Source organism: Aedes aegypti, unplaced genomic scaffold (genome assembly GCF_002204515.2).
Source record: "Aedes aegypti strain LVP_AGWG unplaced genomic scaffold, AaegL5.0 Primary Assembly AGWG_AaegL5_hic_scaff_2021_PBJ_arrow, whole genome shotgun sequence".
In the NCBI taxonomy this organism is placed as follows: Eukaryota; Metazoa; Arthropoda; class Insecta; order Diptera; family Culicidae; genus Aedes; species Aedes aegypti.
This window is the reverse complement of record NW_018735513.1, coordinates 8,833-28,557: the sequence shown is the minus strand read 5'-3', so window position 1 is coordinate 28,557 and position 19,725 is coordinate 8,833. Positions and strand designations below refer to the sequence as shown.

General features: G+C 36.8%; 1 long non-coding RNA gene across 1 annotated transcript; it reads right to left on the bottom strand.

Moving 5' to 3' along the window:
• Positions 1-16,660: 16,660 nt before the first annotated feature.
• Positions 16,661-17,795, bottom strand: LOC110680923. Its single transcript, XR_002503030.1, has 3 exons — positions 17,626-17,795; positions 17,226-17,364; positions 16,661-16,773 (listed from the first exon to the last, which is right to left on the bottom strand). It is a non-coding gene; the product is annotated as an uncharacterized LOC110680923 (long non-coding RNA).
• Between the last annotated feature and the right edge of the window lie 1,930 nt (positions 17,796-19,725).

Sequence of the window (19,725 nt, the reverse complement as noted above, 5' to 3'; positions counted from 1 at the left end):
CGTTCAGTGTGATCATTGGACCTCAATCCATTTCCGAAAATACCGCTGTTGAACATGAGATTACACAGCGTAATCGAGAGTCTCCTGGTTGATGACCTGGAATGCAGGCAGAAGAAGCGGTTGGAGGAAACATGGAACGATCGGATGATACGACGGGTGTGATACCAGCACGTTGTTGAAAATCTTTTGAATCTTCGGAACCAGGATCGAACACAGACCACCGGAGCGGTTCCGCGTCAAGCTAACCCACCGGATGCCCCCCAGAGCAGTGTGGTAATCCTCCCTCAATAGTACATGGAGATGGTCCTACATTGGACCATACACCGAATGTCCACGGAGTGGAGACTGGAGCCGTAACTGAACCAAACGTGTTCCGTCCTAACAATTCCATTGCGGGGAATGTCGGCGACCATCGATCATTCAAGGTCTGGTTTTGTCAACGCCAGTTCCGAACCCTATCCGGTCTAGGTCCGGTATCCAATGCCGTACCGAAAATGTAAATTTGCAGAATAATGAGTACGTCCATGTATCCGAGGATTTCAACGTACGTCCAGAGATGCTTCGATCAGTTGGTTCGCCAGAGGTTCTCAACGGTTCGGTTGACCCAGCCGTTGATGCACTTTCGAATAATCTGGCCGAAATGAATTTCCATCCTAGGACTCAAGCTCTACGTGACAATCGGAATACCAGTGTAAATCAGACATTCAGATTCCCTGATCCTTCCTGGTCCTACTTTGAACATCGTAGTACCCCTGATCCAAATCCAAGTGGCTGGAATACGATGAATTCCACTAGTCGACCAAGAAATGATTTCCGATCCGCGCTAACTCTGGTGCAGGAAACGTCACGTTTGCTCCGATGAACCAGATGAATTCTGGCAGTCGTCTACAAGCGTTTACCCCAGACGTTTGCCGCATCAGCAGTGCAGCATAATAGAGAAGTGGCCGAAGTTCACGGCGATACCAATTCGGTCCCTGTCACGGATTTTCTGCGACAAATAGACATTTGTGTAGATCGTATGATATTACAAAACCAGAGTTACGAATGCACGCCCACCTACTTTTCAAAGATGGCGCGTACGTATGGTAACACAACGTATGAGGAAAAGTTTACGTCGTGGGAAATGTTAGAATCTTATCTTAAGATGCGGTATGACAATCCCAACCGGGATCGCATAATTCGCGAAGAAATGCGGGCAAGAAAACCAAAGACCTACAGAGTTAATTCAGCGGCCTATCTTACGGAAATGGAAATGCTAGCCCAAAGAATGATGAAAAAGATGACTGAAGCTGAGAAGTTTGAAGTCATTGTGGAAAATATGAAGCAATCGTCAAACGACGACTTGCGTTAGAACCAATTCACTCGATTGAGCATCTGGCGCAATTATGCTTCAAATTTGACGCTCTCGAGTCGAATTTGTACTCAACTGCAGCACATTCGAGGCCAGCCATCAATCAACTAGATTGTGACGAGAATTACGAAGATGAACAACGTGAACTTGAGGAACGGAAGAATTGAACGCTCTCAAGGCGAGATTCAATAAACGATTTCCAGTGACCAAACCAACCCCCGGAGATAGCAAGGATAAAAACTAAGCAAACGATGTGTTGGAATTGTCAATGCGTTGGTCACATGTGGCGAGAATGCGATAAAAGAAAGACTATCTTCTGTCACGTCTGTGGATTAGCCGATACTACGGCCTATAGGTGTCCAAACAAACACGAGTTAGGCCAGAAAGAGGAATCGCCAAAAAACGAGTAGGCGTGGGCAATTCTGGGAATCCTTGCCCTCAACGCAACGATCCAGAGGTTCCCAAACCCTTCTATAACATCTTCAATAATGTTCATCAAATCAACACAAAGTTTCATCGTTGTCCACACTTGAAGTCAAGATACTCTCAGAAAAATCGAAGGCCTTGCAGATACTGGCGCAAGCCTAACGATAATTAGTTCGGTTGACTTAGTTAACAAATTGGGTTTGAAAGTTCATCCGATAGCTGTTAAAATCTCGACAGCTGACGGTACAGCATCCGATGTCTAGGCTTCGTCAATGCACCTTTCACATATCAGGACAAAACTCATGTGATTCAGAACAGTTATTGTTCCAGAAGTTTCAAAATGCTTGATATTGGGCGTGGACTTCTTGAATAAATTTGGATTTCGACTTCTTCCTCCATCTCCAGCAACAGTAGCAGGAGGTCAAGATGAAACAAGTAGTTCAAACACCATGCCATTTGCAGATGACTACTTTGGAGTACGCAGTAAAGAAGTTTGCTTCCAGATCGTGCCTAGTTCGGATAATAATTTGTCAGATCCTACGGAAACATCGATGAGAGTTTGGAGATGCCAACCGTAGAATTCCACAGAAGACCTTTGAAACCTTAGATGACCTAAGTACAGAACATCTCCTTTCGGACATGGAAAGAAAAGCTTGTTTGAAGCGATCAATCAAGCAGTTACCAGAAACTCATGAAGGCAGCTTGGGTAGGACGCAGTTGATACAGCACGTATTGATCTGTTACCAGATGCCAAACCCAAACGTATTGCATATTATCGCTGGTCACCTAATGTCGAAAGTGTCATCGATGCCGAAGTGGAACGAATGGAAAAGTTAGGAGTTATTGAGGAGTGCCATGGTCCAGTTGATTTCCTCAATCCGCTTTTACCCATAAAAAAGGCAAACGGTAAATGGCGTATATGCCTGGACTCCCGCAGGCTGAATCAATGTACCAAGAAAGATGACTTTCCATTCCCGAACATGATGGGAATTCTCCAGAGAATTCCCAAATCAAAATACTTTTCAGTGATTGACTTATCGGAGTCATACTACCAAGTGCCGCTCGAGACTTCAGCGAAGGACAAGACTGCGTTCCGTACGAACAAAGGTTTATACCGATATACTGTCATGCCATTCGGGTTGACAAACGCTCCAGCAACCATGGCCCGATTGATGACGCGTGTATTAGGTCATGATTTAGAGCCATATGTATACGTTTATTTGGACGATATTATTATCGTGTCCAACAGTATCGACGAGCATATAAGGCTTATTCAGATCGTGGCAGAGAGACTACGTAGAGCAGGATTAACGATAAACCTCCAAAAAAGCAAGTTCTGCCAAAAGAGATCAAATATCTAGGCTACGTATTATCGGAAGAAGGTCTGTCCATGGACGTAAGCAAAATTCAACCGGTTCTCGATTACCCAGCTCCGAAAACGGTTAAAGATATTCGCCGGTTATTAGGACTTGCCGGATTTTATCAGAAATTCTTGCCAAACTATTCGGAGATTACAACCCCTATTACGAATCTGCTGAGAAAGGGAATGAAAAAGTTTCAGTGGACTGAAGAGGCAGACGCTGCTCTCCAGACAAAACTTAAAACGGCCTTAGTATGCTGCTGCCCATAATTTGGCGAAATGCAGATTTTTTCGATTGCCATTCATAATTTGAGACTGACGAGGCTTCTGAGGCTTGGCTGTTAGGCGCAGTGCTGAGCTCAGTTCATGGACGGAGTACGCAGAACCTATTGCGTTACTACTCCAAAAATTTCGAGTACTCAGCACGCTATAGTGCCACAGAGCGTGAATGCCTAGCAGTTCTCTTGAGCATTGAAAACTTTAAACATTTCATTGAAGGGTCGCAATTCATCATCCAAACTGACGCGATGAGTCTAACGTTCCTAAAGACTATGTCCATCGAGAGTAAGTCTCCAAGAATGCTCGATGGGGCGTTAAAACTCTCAAAATACGACATGCTCTTGCAGTATAAGAAAGGGAGCGACAACGTACTGCCGATGCACTCTCTCGTGCAGTTAACACTATTGATGTGACATCTAGTTCGGACCCGTACATCACCCAACTAATTAAGATGGTTCAAACCGTACCCGAACGTTATCCCGATTTTCGTATATCAGACGAAAGGTCTATAAGTATATAATTGGGGTCAACTGTATCTGAAGATCCATCCTTCCGCTGGGAAATACGTTGTTCCAGTTGTTGAAAGGAGAAAAATCATCAGAAGAATTCACAGCGAAGCCCACCTAGGGTTCGTCAAGACACTTTCCAAAATTCGCGAAAGGCATTATTGGCCACGCTTAGCTTCAGACGTTAAGCGGTTTTGCAGCCAATGCGAGATATGTCGTGAGTCAAAAACACCCAACATTAACGTTCAACCAATCTGCGGAAAGCCCAAGCATTGCTCTCATCCTTGGGAACTAATATCAATGGACTTCTTAGGCCCATATCCAAGGTCCAAGAGAGGTAATGTTTGGTTGCTTGTGGTTAGCGACTTTTTCTCAAAATTCGTCATGGTACAATGCTTGCGTTCTGCGACAGCTGCGTCCACTTGCAATTTCGTTGAGAATATGATTTTCAATGTATTCGGCGCACCATCAATTTGCATTACAGATAATGCAACAGTTTTCAAATCTGAGCTGTTCCAGAAAATGTTGCAAAGATTCTCCGTGACCCATTGGCCCCTGTCCGTCTACCACCCCAGCCCTAATCCGGCTGAGCGTGTCAATAGAGTCATCGTGACAGCCATAAGATGCTCGTTGAACAGAGAAAAGATCACCGCGATTGGATAAGGATGTACACCAAATCGCGAAAGCTATACGGACTAATGTTCACGAAAGTACGGGTTTCAGCCCCTACTTCCTCAATTTTGGGCGAAATATGATAAGTTCTGGTAGTGAGTACGAAGCCTTGCGAGAAAGCGAACCACCTAAAAGTCCCCAAGAAGTCAACAAAGACATGGAACTTCTATACAGCAAAGTTAAAGAAAACTTGCTTAAGGCGTATCAGAAGTACAGCCATCCATATAATTTGAGAGCTAATCGGAAACACCAGTTCGAGAAAGGAGACGTGGTGTACAAGAAGACCATGTATCTCTCAGACAAGTCTCGAAATTTCGTAGGCAAGTTTGCTAACAAATTCGAGAAAGTTCGCGTGAAAGAAGTCGTTGGTACGAACACCTACGTCTTAGAACGTCTGGATGGCCAACGAATAGCAGGAAGCTATCACGGGTCATTCTTGAAACGAGTGTAATACGTAAAGCTATGTCGGTCCTTCGCGAAAAGGTACATAAACAACGAAACTATTACTGAAAATACTCAATGAGGTTCCTAAACTACGTCCAATGTTCGAGATGTCAGCTAGTTCTGTTTCCTCACATTGTCGACTAAAAATATTCTGTCCAAAAACACAAGCTATGACTGCATTACGGCCGCGTAATGCATATACTAGTCAAATCTAAAATACACATCTGTGGTGCAACGATGCAGTCCGATCTGAGACGTCCTAGTGTTCCCTCGATCGTTGACGAACTGGTAAGCAACTTGAAAACAACAAGCTATGACGGTGCATCCTAATAGGCACATAAACCAAAAGTTTGCAATGAAACACTCTTTGAGGTGAAAAATACATATTGCCGATGTTCGAGAAGTCATCCTAAAGGTTTCCTCACATCGTAGACCACTTTTAGGCAGTAGACTAAGTCAAACAAACCTAGAATAGAAATCCAATTAGAATTTTGTTTATCTCGTTCCGTTTATATTCGTGTTGAGCTGTGTTGCATTGCTTGCAACTTATATAGGTCAATGATGCACTTCGTTGACCTTGACCCAAATCGAATAATTTCACTTTGTTTACAAATTGCAATAGCCCGGAATCACAAAATCTGTTCAATATTTCCAATCTTTAACCATAGATTTCATCCACAGTTCACTTTATAGTTAGCATAAAATCGTTTCACAGTAGTTTCCGTCGTCGAATCGCAGTTAAAATCATTAATTTTGAAGAAATTAGGTAGAATTAGTTTACCTCTATCCCATCAGCACAGCTCGCGTTCGTTTTTTTGTGTTGATCGATTTCGTGTTTCGTTTTTGACAGATCGTCAAAAAGCTTTCGTGTTAGAACCCGGTACTGAAAGTTCGGGGATATGTGTGAAGCGTTTGTCGAGATGTTTATGCGTTCGTGATTCGTGTTTTTGCTATGACATTTTGAAATGAATGATTGCGGTTAATTAATTAATGAGTGATTTCGCGTATGATAAGTTATTAAGTAATCATGTATATTTTCAGACCATTGTTCTGAAGTACGTTGGTTATTCGGAAGAAAATATGCTCAGACATTTCTGAGGGTAATTCGGTTTTAGTCAGTAATTCGTTAGTTGAAGATGCTCAGACATTTCTGAGGTAAATTCGGTTTTAGGTATTAGTTTTCTCAGACGTCTCTGAGGTCATTTCGGTTAAGATAAGTTGGTTGAATGAGTACGGTTGTTTGTAAAGCATGTGTGAGTTCAATATGGCATAGCAGGACCAATCATTTGTTTGTATTTGTTTAGTTTACTAGTTCAGAATTCTTGTATGTTCTTCGATGTAGTTTGAATTAAATTTGAGTTAGATGTTTAATCTGTGAAATTAATAAAAATTTTGAAATTAATTTCAAAATTTTTATTATTATTAGTGTAGGCGAATATGTAACACTCATATGTTTTGTGCCAGTCTAAGAATATTCCCTTTTTGTTCATAACCAAAAGATAAGCAAGCTTTAAGAGTAGCTTTTGTGCCCAAAAGAGTAAAGCTTAAGTAAGTGTTGCGCACGGTGCATAACCAAAGGCGAATGAAATGGACGCTTATGAACATTCGATAAGTTACGGAATTTTCCACTAATTAATTTGTACCTGGCCTTTTGAATTTGCTAAAATCACCAATCGGGAAAGCGAACCAGTGGAAAATTTTTAGATTCCTTCTGAGTTCTCCAGAGCTGACCAATAAAAATCATCGTACAAAAAAGAGAGTACACGATAAGGTGGAAATTGCGTCGTAGCTTTAAGGCTCGAACAAATTTATTGCGCTCGTTCCATTTTATTCTGGTGGAGTTCGTTCAAGTGTAAAGATCATTTTCCAAAGTAGTGAGCTTTCTCCGAAAGTGAAATAAAAGTTATTAAAGTAAGCTTTTCGTTAAATTTTCGAACTTTTAAAATCTGAATTCGAAGTAAGTTCGCGAGTTTTCAGTAATTACTCGATCAAAAAGATTAATCGAGTTTTTTGGTATTTATGAATTTTCAGAGTTCGAATAGTTTGACCAGTGAAAAATTAAATAGTTGTGAAGAATTTATTGTGACTATTCAGGTAAGCCTTTAGTGGAAAATCATTAGTAGATTCAGTTAGTGATTTTATCACGTTGAATAGGCATCGTCAAGCCCATCCAACGTGGGCAACTGGTCCAGGCTGGTGCAAATTGTCTCTGGATTGTCCTGAGTCACTTCGAGTCCACGTGATCGGGAATCGTACACGTGTTCCAAGAGTGTTCCGACTACGGAGTCCCTTCCTGTGTCTAGCCGAAGACTGTTTCGACTAGTGGGCCATTGTGGGTGGAAAATCTCGTCCAACAATCAAGCTTTCCCCCGAATCGAGAAGCTCAGACGTGAGCTTGTGCCCAAGTGTGTGCTCGACTCGTCGATCTGTAATCGAGTAGAGTTATCGACGATCATTGGCGTAGGAACAGGGGGGGCCAGGGGGGCCTGGCCCCCTCCAGAACCATCCAGGCCCCCCCCAGAATTTTTGATGATCACAAAATAAAAAAAATAAAAAAAAAACAAACAAACAATTTAACTTGCAGCAAAATCTTCTGAATCAATCTAGGTACATGACTCTTGTTATTGACAAAATTTCTTCAGTAGTTACGTTATTTTATTTTGTAGAACACTATAGCGAGAAAACCTCGCTTGTCTTATACAGCATCTGGTTCTGACTTTGGTGAATCACGTGACAACCTAAATCTTATCCGTCCGGCTGTCGATCGATTGGTTACTGTTAGAACTAGCTTCATGTTGTATGTGGTAAACACAACTTTTCTGACATATCCATTACCAAAAAAAAAGCGTAAGTTTGATCCCAAAAATTCGTTTTATTTCTAAACAATCCAATTAATTCTGTTTCAGCATAGAGTAGCACTGCATTCTGATTTCTCATGTTTTTGGAGGATACCCTGCTCGAGGTGTGTGGTGATAATGATTACCCTTATGAGAATCCACTAAAGAAATCCATTTAACTTTAACTCGTATAATGTCCGAAAAAAATAATTGAATACATAGCGGGAGTTCTTGTCGAAAAATAAGGCTTAACTTTCAAGGAATTTCGGCATGGCCAAGTTTTCTTCAATTGAATGGTAGAAATTTAACATGGCGTGAAAAAAAAGTAACAAAATCGACCATAGTTACCTTAGATTCAATTTTTTATGTAGTTTTGCATGAATAAATTTATTGCTTGAACAATATATTTTCAAGAAAGATTATTATTTCCAAAATTATTTGATTAATATTCAACAAATTTGTAGCACAATTTTTCAAAAAGCTTTTCAATATGCATTATAAAATTTTAGTTTAATCAAATACCTCAAGGAATATTTAAGGGGGGCTTCAGAACTTTTGCAAATATTTTCGAAATTAGTCAAATAATATTGTGGAACTTGTTCATACTTTCAAAGTGAATTCATCCTGGTGGACATCCACTCCTATGCCAACTTTTTATTATCAAATTGATTTTGGAAAATGTTCCCGGATTTACCTTAAAAATGTTACTTTATCTTTCAAAAATTCTGTTTTCGCTCGCAATTCCTCCAAAAAATCATTAATTCTGTTAAATCGAATTCAGAGGTATTTAGCTGAAAGTTCTATTAGAAATTCTTCTTTGAATTGCTTTAAATAGTTTTCCTAAAAAATTTATCACGAATTCTTCCGCAAATTTCATCAAAAGTCCTTAAGAAATTTTTCTAAAATATTTCACAAATTGCGTCAAAAATTTTTCTTTGTTTTCCTTTTTAGAAATTTTGGTTCAAATCCCCGGATCATTCAAGAATTGTATAAAAAAATGTTTTCAAAATGTCTCAAACCCTCGAATCTTTAGAGGAAATTTGTTGAAAACTCCCAGGAAAATTTTGCTTTCGAAATAAGCATTACGGTCTGTGGCAAAATAACTGGGAAGGGTAAAATTTATTAAGGTATTCATAAAGAAATTTTTATTGATTATCCTTAAAACACTTCGTTAGAAATTGGTTCTTGGTTTGAATTTTTGTGCGATACGAAAGCGTAATTTCTAGAGACTTTCTGGCAGAATTCTGGAAAACCAGAAATCAAGGAAGGATAGCTTTTAAGGATAAAGAAGATTCTGATGGACCTTGAGAAATTTGTTTTATTTGTTAATTCATTAGAGAATATTTTACTATCCTGTAATTCACCTGTAGAGAAAATACTATAAATTATCTTTCATTGTACCATTGCCCACCTATTGTTCGACTTGCTTCAACATTTTAATGTTTCTTCTTTCTTCACAAACCGCTTTCAGGAACCTCGTACAAATCTTTCCATACTCCAAAAAGCAACGTTTTAAAGAATCTAAATCTAATTATACAAATTGTGAAAAATTACAGAATTCTTATGCGTATGGTTTCTAATTCCTGAAAATCCATCAGGAATTCCTCAACAAAATTTCAAAGTTATGCAGAAGTTTCCACTAAGATTTAACCTTCTCCTTCCCATGGTAGCACAGGTGCCAGGTGGAATTTCCAGAGGTAGGAAAAAATGGGTTCTACATCAATATGTTCACCATAGTATCATGAATCTTCAAAGTTCATACTAAATAGTATATAAGATTCTAGTTCTAGTTATAAATTTCATACGTTTTTAACATGGATCATTTTCTATTATAAAAGACGTCGAAAAAGAACACGATTTTTATGTAGTAACCACTTAAGCTTTTCTGTGAGGTACATTGTTAACATGTTTCAGAAATTCTTAAATTTTACGACAGGAATTCAGTGATATTTTCCGAATTATGTTTACGCTGCAATTATTCAATAACTTATCAACAAGGTTATTCAAAACCTATCGTTACTTTAGAAATCTGATATGGAGTGATTCAAAGAGGAATTTATAAAGCAATCCCTAAAAAATATTAAGTTTTTCCAGGAGTAGTTTTGGACCCAAAAAATGGAGGAGTGTTTAAATTTTTATATGTCTTTTTTTATGGAAGATTCCTGAGATTTATATTCGCAAAAAAATGAGTTTTTTCTAGAACCTGAAAGAAAACTTGATGGAACTTCTGGAGATTTTTTTTTGAAGATTAAGAATGAATTGCAAGTGTTTAGTGAATCTGGTGAAAAAAATGTTCAATTAAAATCCCAAAAGAATCGTTAGTGCGGTTTTATGAAAAAAAAAGCTCTGGAAAATGCTAAAGATGAATCTTTTGGTAATTTTTCAGAAGAAATCAACAAGAAAGAATAATATAATTCTCTAATAAATTTCTGTATAAATTACTCGGGAATTTTTGAATATATTTTCACGGAAGAGATGTTGCACCTTGATTTTAGATAAATCAAAAAAATAATTATCTGTGAAAAAATACAGATTTATTGCGGAGAGCTTCTCTGAGCAATCATGAATAAAATTTCCCAATTGAATTCTTTCAATTACTCAGGAAATTTTTTGTGGAACATTGCTAGGAATCCTTAAGAGTAACACCTGGAAGAGTCAATTAGTATTTTTGCAAGGATGTCTGAATAGAGAAACCTTAGAAAGAAATTCAAAAGCAAAGTTGGAAAAACTGTTGGCCAACTCTCTGAAGAATTCGTGAATGAATCCTTGCTTGTTGATTGTGAAGTCATTTTTGGTGAGAATCCTATATATTTTTGTTCATATATTTTGGAGAAATCCTTAGAAATCCTAAACAAATTATTATGAACACAGGAGGATACTTTAAACTAAACAATTGGAATTTAAATGTAATGTGTACCTGAAGGACCTTTGAGGAGAAAGTATTAAAAGAATTTGTAAAGCGGAATTCTTCAAAACGATTTTTTAAGAAGTTCGAAAAATTTTCTGATGAGATCAAAAAGTCCTGAGAAAAATTCGCTTTGGGGAATCCCAGGACGAACTCAATGAAACTAGTAAAGGAGTTCTTGAAAAAAGCACTGAAAAACGTGCGAACATAATTCATGAATAAATTCCCGTAGGAATTCTTAGAGGAAACTTTTCAAAGCACATGATTTAATTCCTGAAATAATCAAAGGAGAAACACAAAAGACAATCCTTGTGAGCTTTTTGCTTAGAATTCTTTAAAGATTTTGACTGGTTACAACAAGAATGAATCTTTTTCGTAGCGATAATTGAAATTTACAAATATCACTGATATGCCACGAAATGAGACAAAATTATAAAAGAATGAAATCGATACAAATCTGTAAAAACTACTAAATTTGTGAAAATCGTGATTATTGCGACCGACATTACTTCTGTAAAACAAGTATTTGCTAGGCCCCCCCTAGGCCCCCTCCAGAAAAAAATCCTAGCTACGCCAATGTCGACGATTGGACTCGTTTCGCCAAAGCGTGAGGCGTAGAGCAACAACAACCTGCTCTCACTCCACCAACCGCCAGGGACGCTTCTACCCTGATGATCGTGCCCACGCGCGAGTCTACCGAATAGCACACGTTCCAATTAGATTCCGACGAAGCTTTTCTGCCGTCGAGGGACGATCAAGTCATCGCCGTTGGAGCACCACACCGATGCAGTTAAGGTCAGATCCACACTAGCTTTTGAACTGATTGAGAGTATCCGAAAATTGTATATATAGAATAAGAAAGTTAAATGCGTGAGCGTCCACCAGACTAGATACTAGGTACTAATGAATTTTCACAATAAATTGAGAGCTTGCATATCGTTTTAATAGGTCCTATGCAAATAACTCTCTAAATTCATTTTTCTAAAATAAATTCGTTTAAATTGACTTTGTTTCATAATATTTATTTCGAGTTCGGATTGAAAACGACTCTACTATTTCTTTTACGTTTATTTTCTTGTAAATATCTAGATTTGTTGGTTCCTTAAGTTAAGACTTTTTCTGCCGCTCAGTTCTGGTTGACTTTTTCTTTTCTTTTTGGTTTAGTTTCCGGTTTTCAGTTGGTTTGTAGTTAAATTTCCGTTCATTTGTCCCTTTCGTGTGTGCCATTTTGGTGAGTTTTTGCCTTCTGCATTGAACTATTTGCGACCTGCCCTGAGAAGGGTGGTCTCATACCGGGCTTAGACAGAGTAACGGTCCCTTCGGAAGTCGAAGGTGGCGCTAAAGCCGTTGCTTGAGGAGCAGAGTAGAACGTTACAGTTTTTCGGTGCGGTGAGCACTGACAAAAACTACCTTCAATGATCCATTAGATGCAAATTTGCTGGAAACGTACAAAACACTAATAAAAAACAAATATTACACATGACGTAAATTTCACGACAAAAGATGTTAAAAGAAGGTCTACGGCAAACTGTCACGAATACCCATTAACGATCAATCTTAGCCGATTTCCTCAGAATGAAAAGCGTTATCGATTTTTGGTTGACGTCCTTTGGGTCTTCGGTCAACGTCAGACCAACTAGGAAGTTAATGCTCGGCAGCAATTTTGTCAACATTACACTAAAATCACGTCCTATGCAGCTCGAAATTTATGTGATCCAAAATATATTCAGCGCAATGTGGACGGAAATTATGTCATTTAAATTACTTCATTATACCTACTGTAATATTTCTGGTACATATTTCGCAAATTTCAATGTTTTTTTCTAAGTGAGCAGCTTAGGATAGAAGATTGCTTCGTTGAATTAGCGTCTTGATGTGAAAAAGTGCTTAGCAACTTGCATCTTGTCACTTTTATTCGCAGAAGAGAGGATCGGATCGATGAAGAGAATTCGATAATGTTACTTAAATATTTTAATATTTTAATACCATAATATTTCAAAAGCAATAATGAAGGAAAATTATCGACTACAGCGCCACCTGTGGTCGCAAATGCAATTAGAATAATTTTCTCTTGTATTTGGTCAATTCCAAGGGTATCTGCAGTGCTCGTTTTCTCTTCGACGATTTCCTCTTCGTGCACGAAATTCAATCGATTTTTGTAGTAAAATGCTGCATCATGAAGGACGATTAATGCTTTGTACTGAATCAAAAATATAGGGTGTCCCAGAAAGATGGTCACGACTTTGACAACGAGAACCACAATATTTTTTCAAACAAATTAATATGTTTATATTTTTGTATTTTTTCTTGGGACATTTTAAATGCTGCCTGTGAAAATTTTGTTGATAACATAACTTATAACAATGAAATTTTATATTAAAAAAACATTTCTTATCCAGCCAGCACAGACCCTACTTTTGTGATTTTGTTGGAACTTACCTAGTAATAAATGTTTTAATCAAAATCTTTCGATGTGGTGAGTTCAAGTACATTGTATCAACGATTTTCCACAAGAATTTTCGTTTAAAATTTTATTTGGCTTTTATGAAAAATATTTGATAAAATTTTAAAAATCAAAGAAATCGCTTGTTTTTATTTCCACATAGGATAAAATCACGAAATCATAGCTTTTCAGGTATTTTAAATATATATAAAAATATTTTCATTTCAAATTAAATTATTGTTATGCATTTTTTGTTTCTTTATACTCATGCTTATAATTTACAATAAAATAAGTGATGGTCTGATCACGTATCGTATCGAAAATGATAAATATTTTTTTTCAGATTTTCATAGTACGTACTTTATGACCTAGCACTAATTTTGTACAACAAAGTCACTCAAATATAACGCGATTTGTGCAAAACTGACTAAATGCTTGATAAAACTAACCGCACGACCACGAGGCCCACAAACTTTAAGCTCGTTTAGCCTCCCTTTAGAGTTCACTGTGTTTCATTTTGACGATTTCATGTTCTTTTTGAATAGCGCAAGAATCGTTGAAAAACTTTTGAAAATTTGATCTATATTTCTACTTTTGATATTTCTTATGGAAAAAGTCCCTTATTGAAAATAAGTGTGGTGTTAAGGGATTATCTTTTCTACTTTTTCCAAGTTACTTTCGATTTAGACCGTAATATATTCCAATATACTTTTGGCTTGTTGCGTGAAGTAAAAACTGCATTGTAAGACCTCGGGCTGCAAATCTCGTTAATAAAGATAATAATAATAATGCATTGTAAAAGTTAAGGGGTCTATTTTGTTTGTTACTAAATATCACCCAAATGTCTAATCTCGAAAATCGGTTAAAACTGGTAGAAAAACCTTGATAACAACGTATTAAAGTAAATATGGAATTTTTCTTGATACTACAGGGTGATTACTAATTCCTGTCAGTAAAGTAATTGATCGTAGATAAACGATGTATGTATGAATTTTAATTTCCAGTGTACATCCTGTTTTGTATATCTATAAAGTTTGTTTCGACAAAGTAAAGATTAAATCCTTTTTCATTTACCTTAGTTTTTAGTCATATGTGTTGTTTTAAAAGCATTACACCTGGCACGCACGTTTTCCACAGATATGTATTTTTGATTAAACTCCGCTGAAAAATTTGCCTGATTGAAACAGCTTGTTAGCACAACCTTTTTGACTTACTAGGGAATAGCATAAGACAGATTATGGGAAATTTTTGCGAAAAAAAATATGTCTTTTTTGGTTAAAATATATGATTTTGAATAACGTGCGTGCTAACTGTAATGCTTCTGAAACAACGCATGTGGCTAGAAATTAAGGTAAAAATATTGATATGTTATCTATGTATAGTGAAGAAAAATGTGATAAATGCACAAAACTGGATATGCACTGGTAATTGAAATTCATATAACCAGCTTTTTTCTATGATTACTTATTTTACTGACAGGTAATAGTAATCACCCTGTATTTCCATAACTTGTTCGATTACACTGGTAGAATGTTTGGAAAGTTTGAATGATTCTTTTATTTGGAAATGGTTTAGAAGCCATTGATTTTTTTAGTGGTAGACAATAATAATATTTTGTGATTTCTTGGAGTAGGTATAAATGAAGAGTTGCGCTAAGAGAAACTTCGCGCCGCGTCGGGCACTAAACGCATTGTGTTACAGAGTGATCGTTAGATTTCCGCTCCATACTGGAACACTTTTCTTCTTCATTATTTTTTCCACCAGGTCACTGGGTGTTGCAGACAAATACTGTATTAAGGGGGCAGGATCCGTCATTGATTTCGGAATTTTCAAAAGCAGCTTTTTCGTTCAAAATCAAGAAAATTTACAGAAAAATGTGTTCACTGTTTTCTGTTCCCCTACCGAAACACAGTGAACACATTTTAATCGAATAATTTTTAGTTTTGAACAGAAAAGCTGCTTTTCAAGTTTCGATGATGACGATGATTACGATGACGGAGCGTTGATCGTTAAGTGTAATGTTTTATTTACAGGGAAAAATTGGTCATTTCCCATCATTTGAACTAAAAGCTTGTTGGTATTATGAAGTTGTTCTGCACAGCTTATGGGATTCGTAAACTGCAAATATATAGGTTATGATCCTGTTGCATTTAAGTTCAAAAATCTTTTCAAGACAATTTTGCGATGTATTGATAGTTTCCAAATATAATTAATAACTATGAAAGGTTTAGCAGTTAAAATAGAACGGTTTGTGTTTGCAGGAGTTCCAAGTTCAATAATATTGATGCATCATCTGATTAAGGTTGAACATAACTTATGAAATTGAATTAAAGCATCAAAGTTATTGACCGAAAAGATTATGTTTTGTTGTTGGCAAAATATAGTTTTGTTTACCAAACTCAAATTCCTTAACACCCAATTTTGCATTTTCGTAAAAAATCACACATTTTCATGATTATCTCACAAATCTGTCATAGGATCCTCATAATTGTATTTGGTTTTTGATATACACGACGAGAGAATGGTAGGGCTACTTATTGTTCAATTATTGACGTACTAGAAGTTGCTTGAAATTTGAGTAGATTTTTTTTTTTCATCCCTTAACACCCCATGTTACGGTACACCAAATGTTTTTATGAGGCAACGGCAGGGAACCCATAATGGACAATATTGACATACTCAGATAGCAGCGTCATGGATTAATTTGTTATAGAATGCTGTAAAAATGATGTGATGGTTCTACCAGAAACATAAATTGACAACTACTCCGGATGCTGTGGGAACCGTTCAATGGCCTCCGGAATTGACCCTTGGTCTCTTGGTAACCAGTAGTGCTCAAAACAACTGGTCGGTGTTCAGACATATTGAACCAAGTGTTTTTTAATGGTCTCAGAAAAATGTACCCCAAGCATTCGAAATATCAAAATAGCTACAATATTTGATCTAATAATAGAACTTTTCTATTTAATGATACATCTGAATCAAAATAGCATAAGAAAAATCAGAATTGATGAAGTTCTTAACATAGCATTAGAACGCCAAAATATCATCTTGTCCGGTCTGTCTGCACACCGACCAACTAATCAGTTGATTAGATACCATTTTCAATGCATTTCAGCTCAATTACTATGTTTCACAATGGGGCGATATTCAAAACTGAAAAGGAAATGGCTTTTTTTCAGTGGTAGTAAAAACGAAATCCTGAAGCAAAGAAAGCGCCACGGAAGATGAACTAAACACAAAAAGATGAATAGATACTTTACGCTTGATTTTTTATGATTCATAACTTTTTCGATCCAGTTTCCTCATTGCAAGTAGTTTACGTTTTTTATTATTTTCCATACGTTATGACAGTTCTCGACAACCATTCTTCCATGAGCATGTGTTGGAAGTTTGGAAAATTTGAGGAACAAGCGTAGTTAGATTCAAAAGTTTGAGTTTACAGACGAATATAAGTTGATAATGTTTGGTTTACATTCTCCAATACTTACTCAAAGTCGAAATAAACATAATAACGAAACCAGTGAACATGGGAATACTATAACCTATCCTGCAAGAAAAAAATGTAGATTAGTAATGGAATCGAAATATTTAGTTTCTAGTTCTGTAATATGAATCAGTTAATTTTTGAATATGATTGGAACGCATTTTATTCAAATCCGGTGCTTTCTTCTTTACACTCCTCCGTATAGTTCAGTTAATCAGTTAATAAGTTAATACTGCATAATCTCAGGTTATGACCATGTTTTTAGAAGCTGAGCGCATTTTGTTCCAACTTAAAATTATCGAAAACTAATATTGGTCATGTGGTTGTGCTATTTTCCTCCAATTGTTTGTTCTTGAAATATCGGTTTCCCTTCAGGAACAGTATCCTTGTATACCCAGTTTGGAAAAACCTCATTTCATCGTTGACTTTTTGGAGTGGAAGTTCTAATCAAAGTCTGAGCTTCGTGACTTATAAACCACCTCTTACTGTAAGATGATTATGGTAGCGTTACTTACTTATGCGTTAATGGACCGACTATTGGATTGGCAAGCAGCTGGACGAAAGCTTTCGATGCAAACATAAGGCCAACTTCAACCGTTTCCTCCACCAGCTCCTTGTGACGCTCCTCTCGTTCGGCATGCCAGCTGGCGTTATCTGTAATGTGATTTTGGATAATGTTCGATACAACTAGAATCCACAATTTTTATTTAAATGGTACAAAAGTTGGCTTCAATAGTATTAGGACGATATATTGTATAAAATTGTAAATCGATTGCGTGTAAGTCCTAAAAGATTTCACTATTGAAGTGGATGAATTGTAGTTTTCGAACACTTGAATAGAATCTTTAGGTTCGCAAGAACTTTTCTAACGACTGGAAAAAGCAGTTAAAATTTACAATCCGTATGGTGTCTTACCATAACCAGGAGTGGTGATGTCAATTCCATTATATGGAGTGGTGGTTTCTTTCTCACACGGTGAAAGCGTCGTCGGTGGAGTCTTGGGAAAGCTAGCTAGTGGAGCATCCGGGTGCCTGATGTCGTATAGGAATTCCGGAATGATTGGCACTGGAAGTAAAATTTAGAGGAAAGAAAAATATTCTTAGCAGCTTCATTAGCACCGAGCGGCATTATTTGAGCAGGGTATTTGCCTCCCTCCAGAGAGTCTAAGATAACAAACTCGAGAGTCATTGAGTGTAAAATTGGAAAAGATATCCTCGACATGAAGTGCTTTATAATTGATTTTCTGTATAAAAAGTAACACATTCGCAAAATGAATTGCTACCTCGAGCCATGATTGGACAACAATTAACTAACACCATGATTCAAATTTTTCATGGGCATGATTCAAATGATGTAATCATTGAAGAAAAACATACATGTGCCAGGTTTAAATCTAACACTTTCATCTACATTACTCGATATTGGCAACTTTTAGCAACTGCTCTTTAAACTGATATTTTATGCGTTACTTATGTTGGCTTATTATTTGAACAGTTTTCTAAAAGTTTTATATTCCATGACTCGTATTTCTAAACAGTCGATCCCTTTCAGATTGACTTCAGGAGAAATTCTCAACTTGCTATTCAACTTTTTACGCTAGCAATGCTATAATTTTTGAATCCAACCCCTCACTGACATTTCTAGGCATACACTATCAATTCACTTAAAGGTTGGATCAAAGTAAGCTACGCGGTACAGCAAATCTGTTTTATTAGTATGAAAATCAAAAATTTTCGTTGTTGTTTTCCAGGATAAGGAAATGGAAAATATGTGATAGTTTTTATTTATTTTCAAATGTTTGCATATTTCAGGGATGAAGAACGATTAATGGGCGTCCACACATTCAAAACCAAATCGTGGTCATCTGAGTAGGGGAGATACATATTACCAAAGACAATTAAAGACCTCCATGTCCCTTGCAGTTGCCCAAAATTTTATGGCTCATAAGGTAATCTAGAATGCCGTGAAAAGTGTACTGCGATCTGTCAAACTTGGGTACTTTTTGTACTACCGAGGGACCAATTGCAGTACTAGAAGTGGTACCCAATCTGAGCCCCGAGTGTGACGGACCTGATATTACCGTTAGGATCACCGATCATTATGATATGTAAAGTTTAAAAAAGCTACTGATTTAGAAAAATACATTCCCTCCGTGGCATGGCAATTGCGGTTCTTCAATTGATTTCTTTGGAGTTTCTAATGATAATTATTATTTTTTATGTCGGATTTACATTCAAGCTATTTAGAAAAAATAACATCTATGACCTCCGCAATATGATGAACCTCCCATTTCCCCTTCAAAGTATAAACACTATCATCATTCCGTGGGTTTTATTTCTGCTGCTGCCCGAAGCATATTGAAATTAAATATGATAACCACATTCCGTCCATTATGATTTAGTTAAGTTGTTGGTACTTTTCAAGAAACCATAAAGACCAAACAGATTTAACATTCCCAGATCACTCCTCCAGATGTAGACTTTTTTGTAAAACTTTTATTGGATTAAGATCTTAGTCTTTTTTTTTCATGGACTTTTGAAGATTTTGTCTAGAAAAATTATAATCGAGCCTTGTCAAACTTTCGTCCCATATGTTTCCCCGTTTTTCTGAGAATAAGCATATTACGGACAGTTTCAAATTCCGGATACTCTACTTTGTATTGGGAACCATTTTACACGAAATGCTCCAATTTTGCCGTACAGAAGATATGGAAATTAATAATGATCAACTGCCTTAGACGCATCTTTAGTGGTTTGTCAAATTTATGAAAGATTTACTTTATATACTTTCTGTTGAATTATACTTCACTGATTCCTTAAGTGTCGGTAGACAGTACCTTCAATACCCTGGTAGTAAAATCAAGAAAATGTATTTTGTATTTTCGTCTAATCAAGATTACAATCCAAGACGTCGAGCATTTGACAGTATCTATGATAGTTTATTGTATATAACCCGAGAAGAAGATGAAATTTTTAGATTCAAGATTTCCATTGAAAAATTCAAATAAAAATCGTA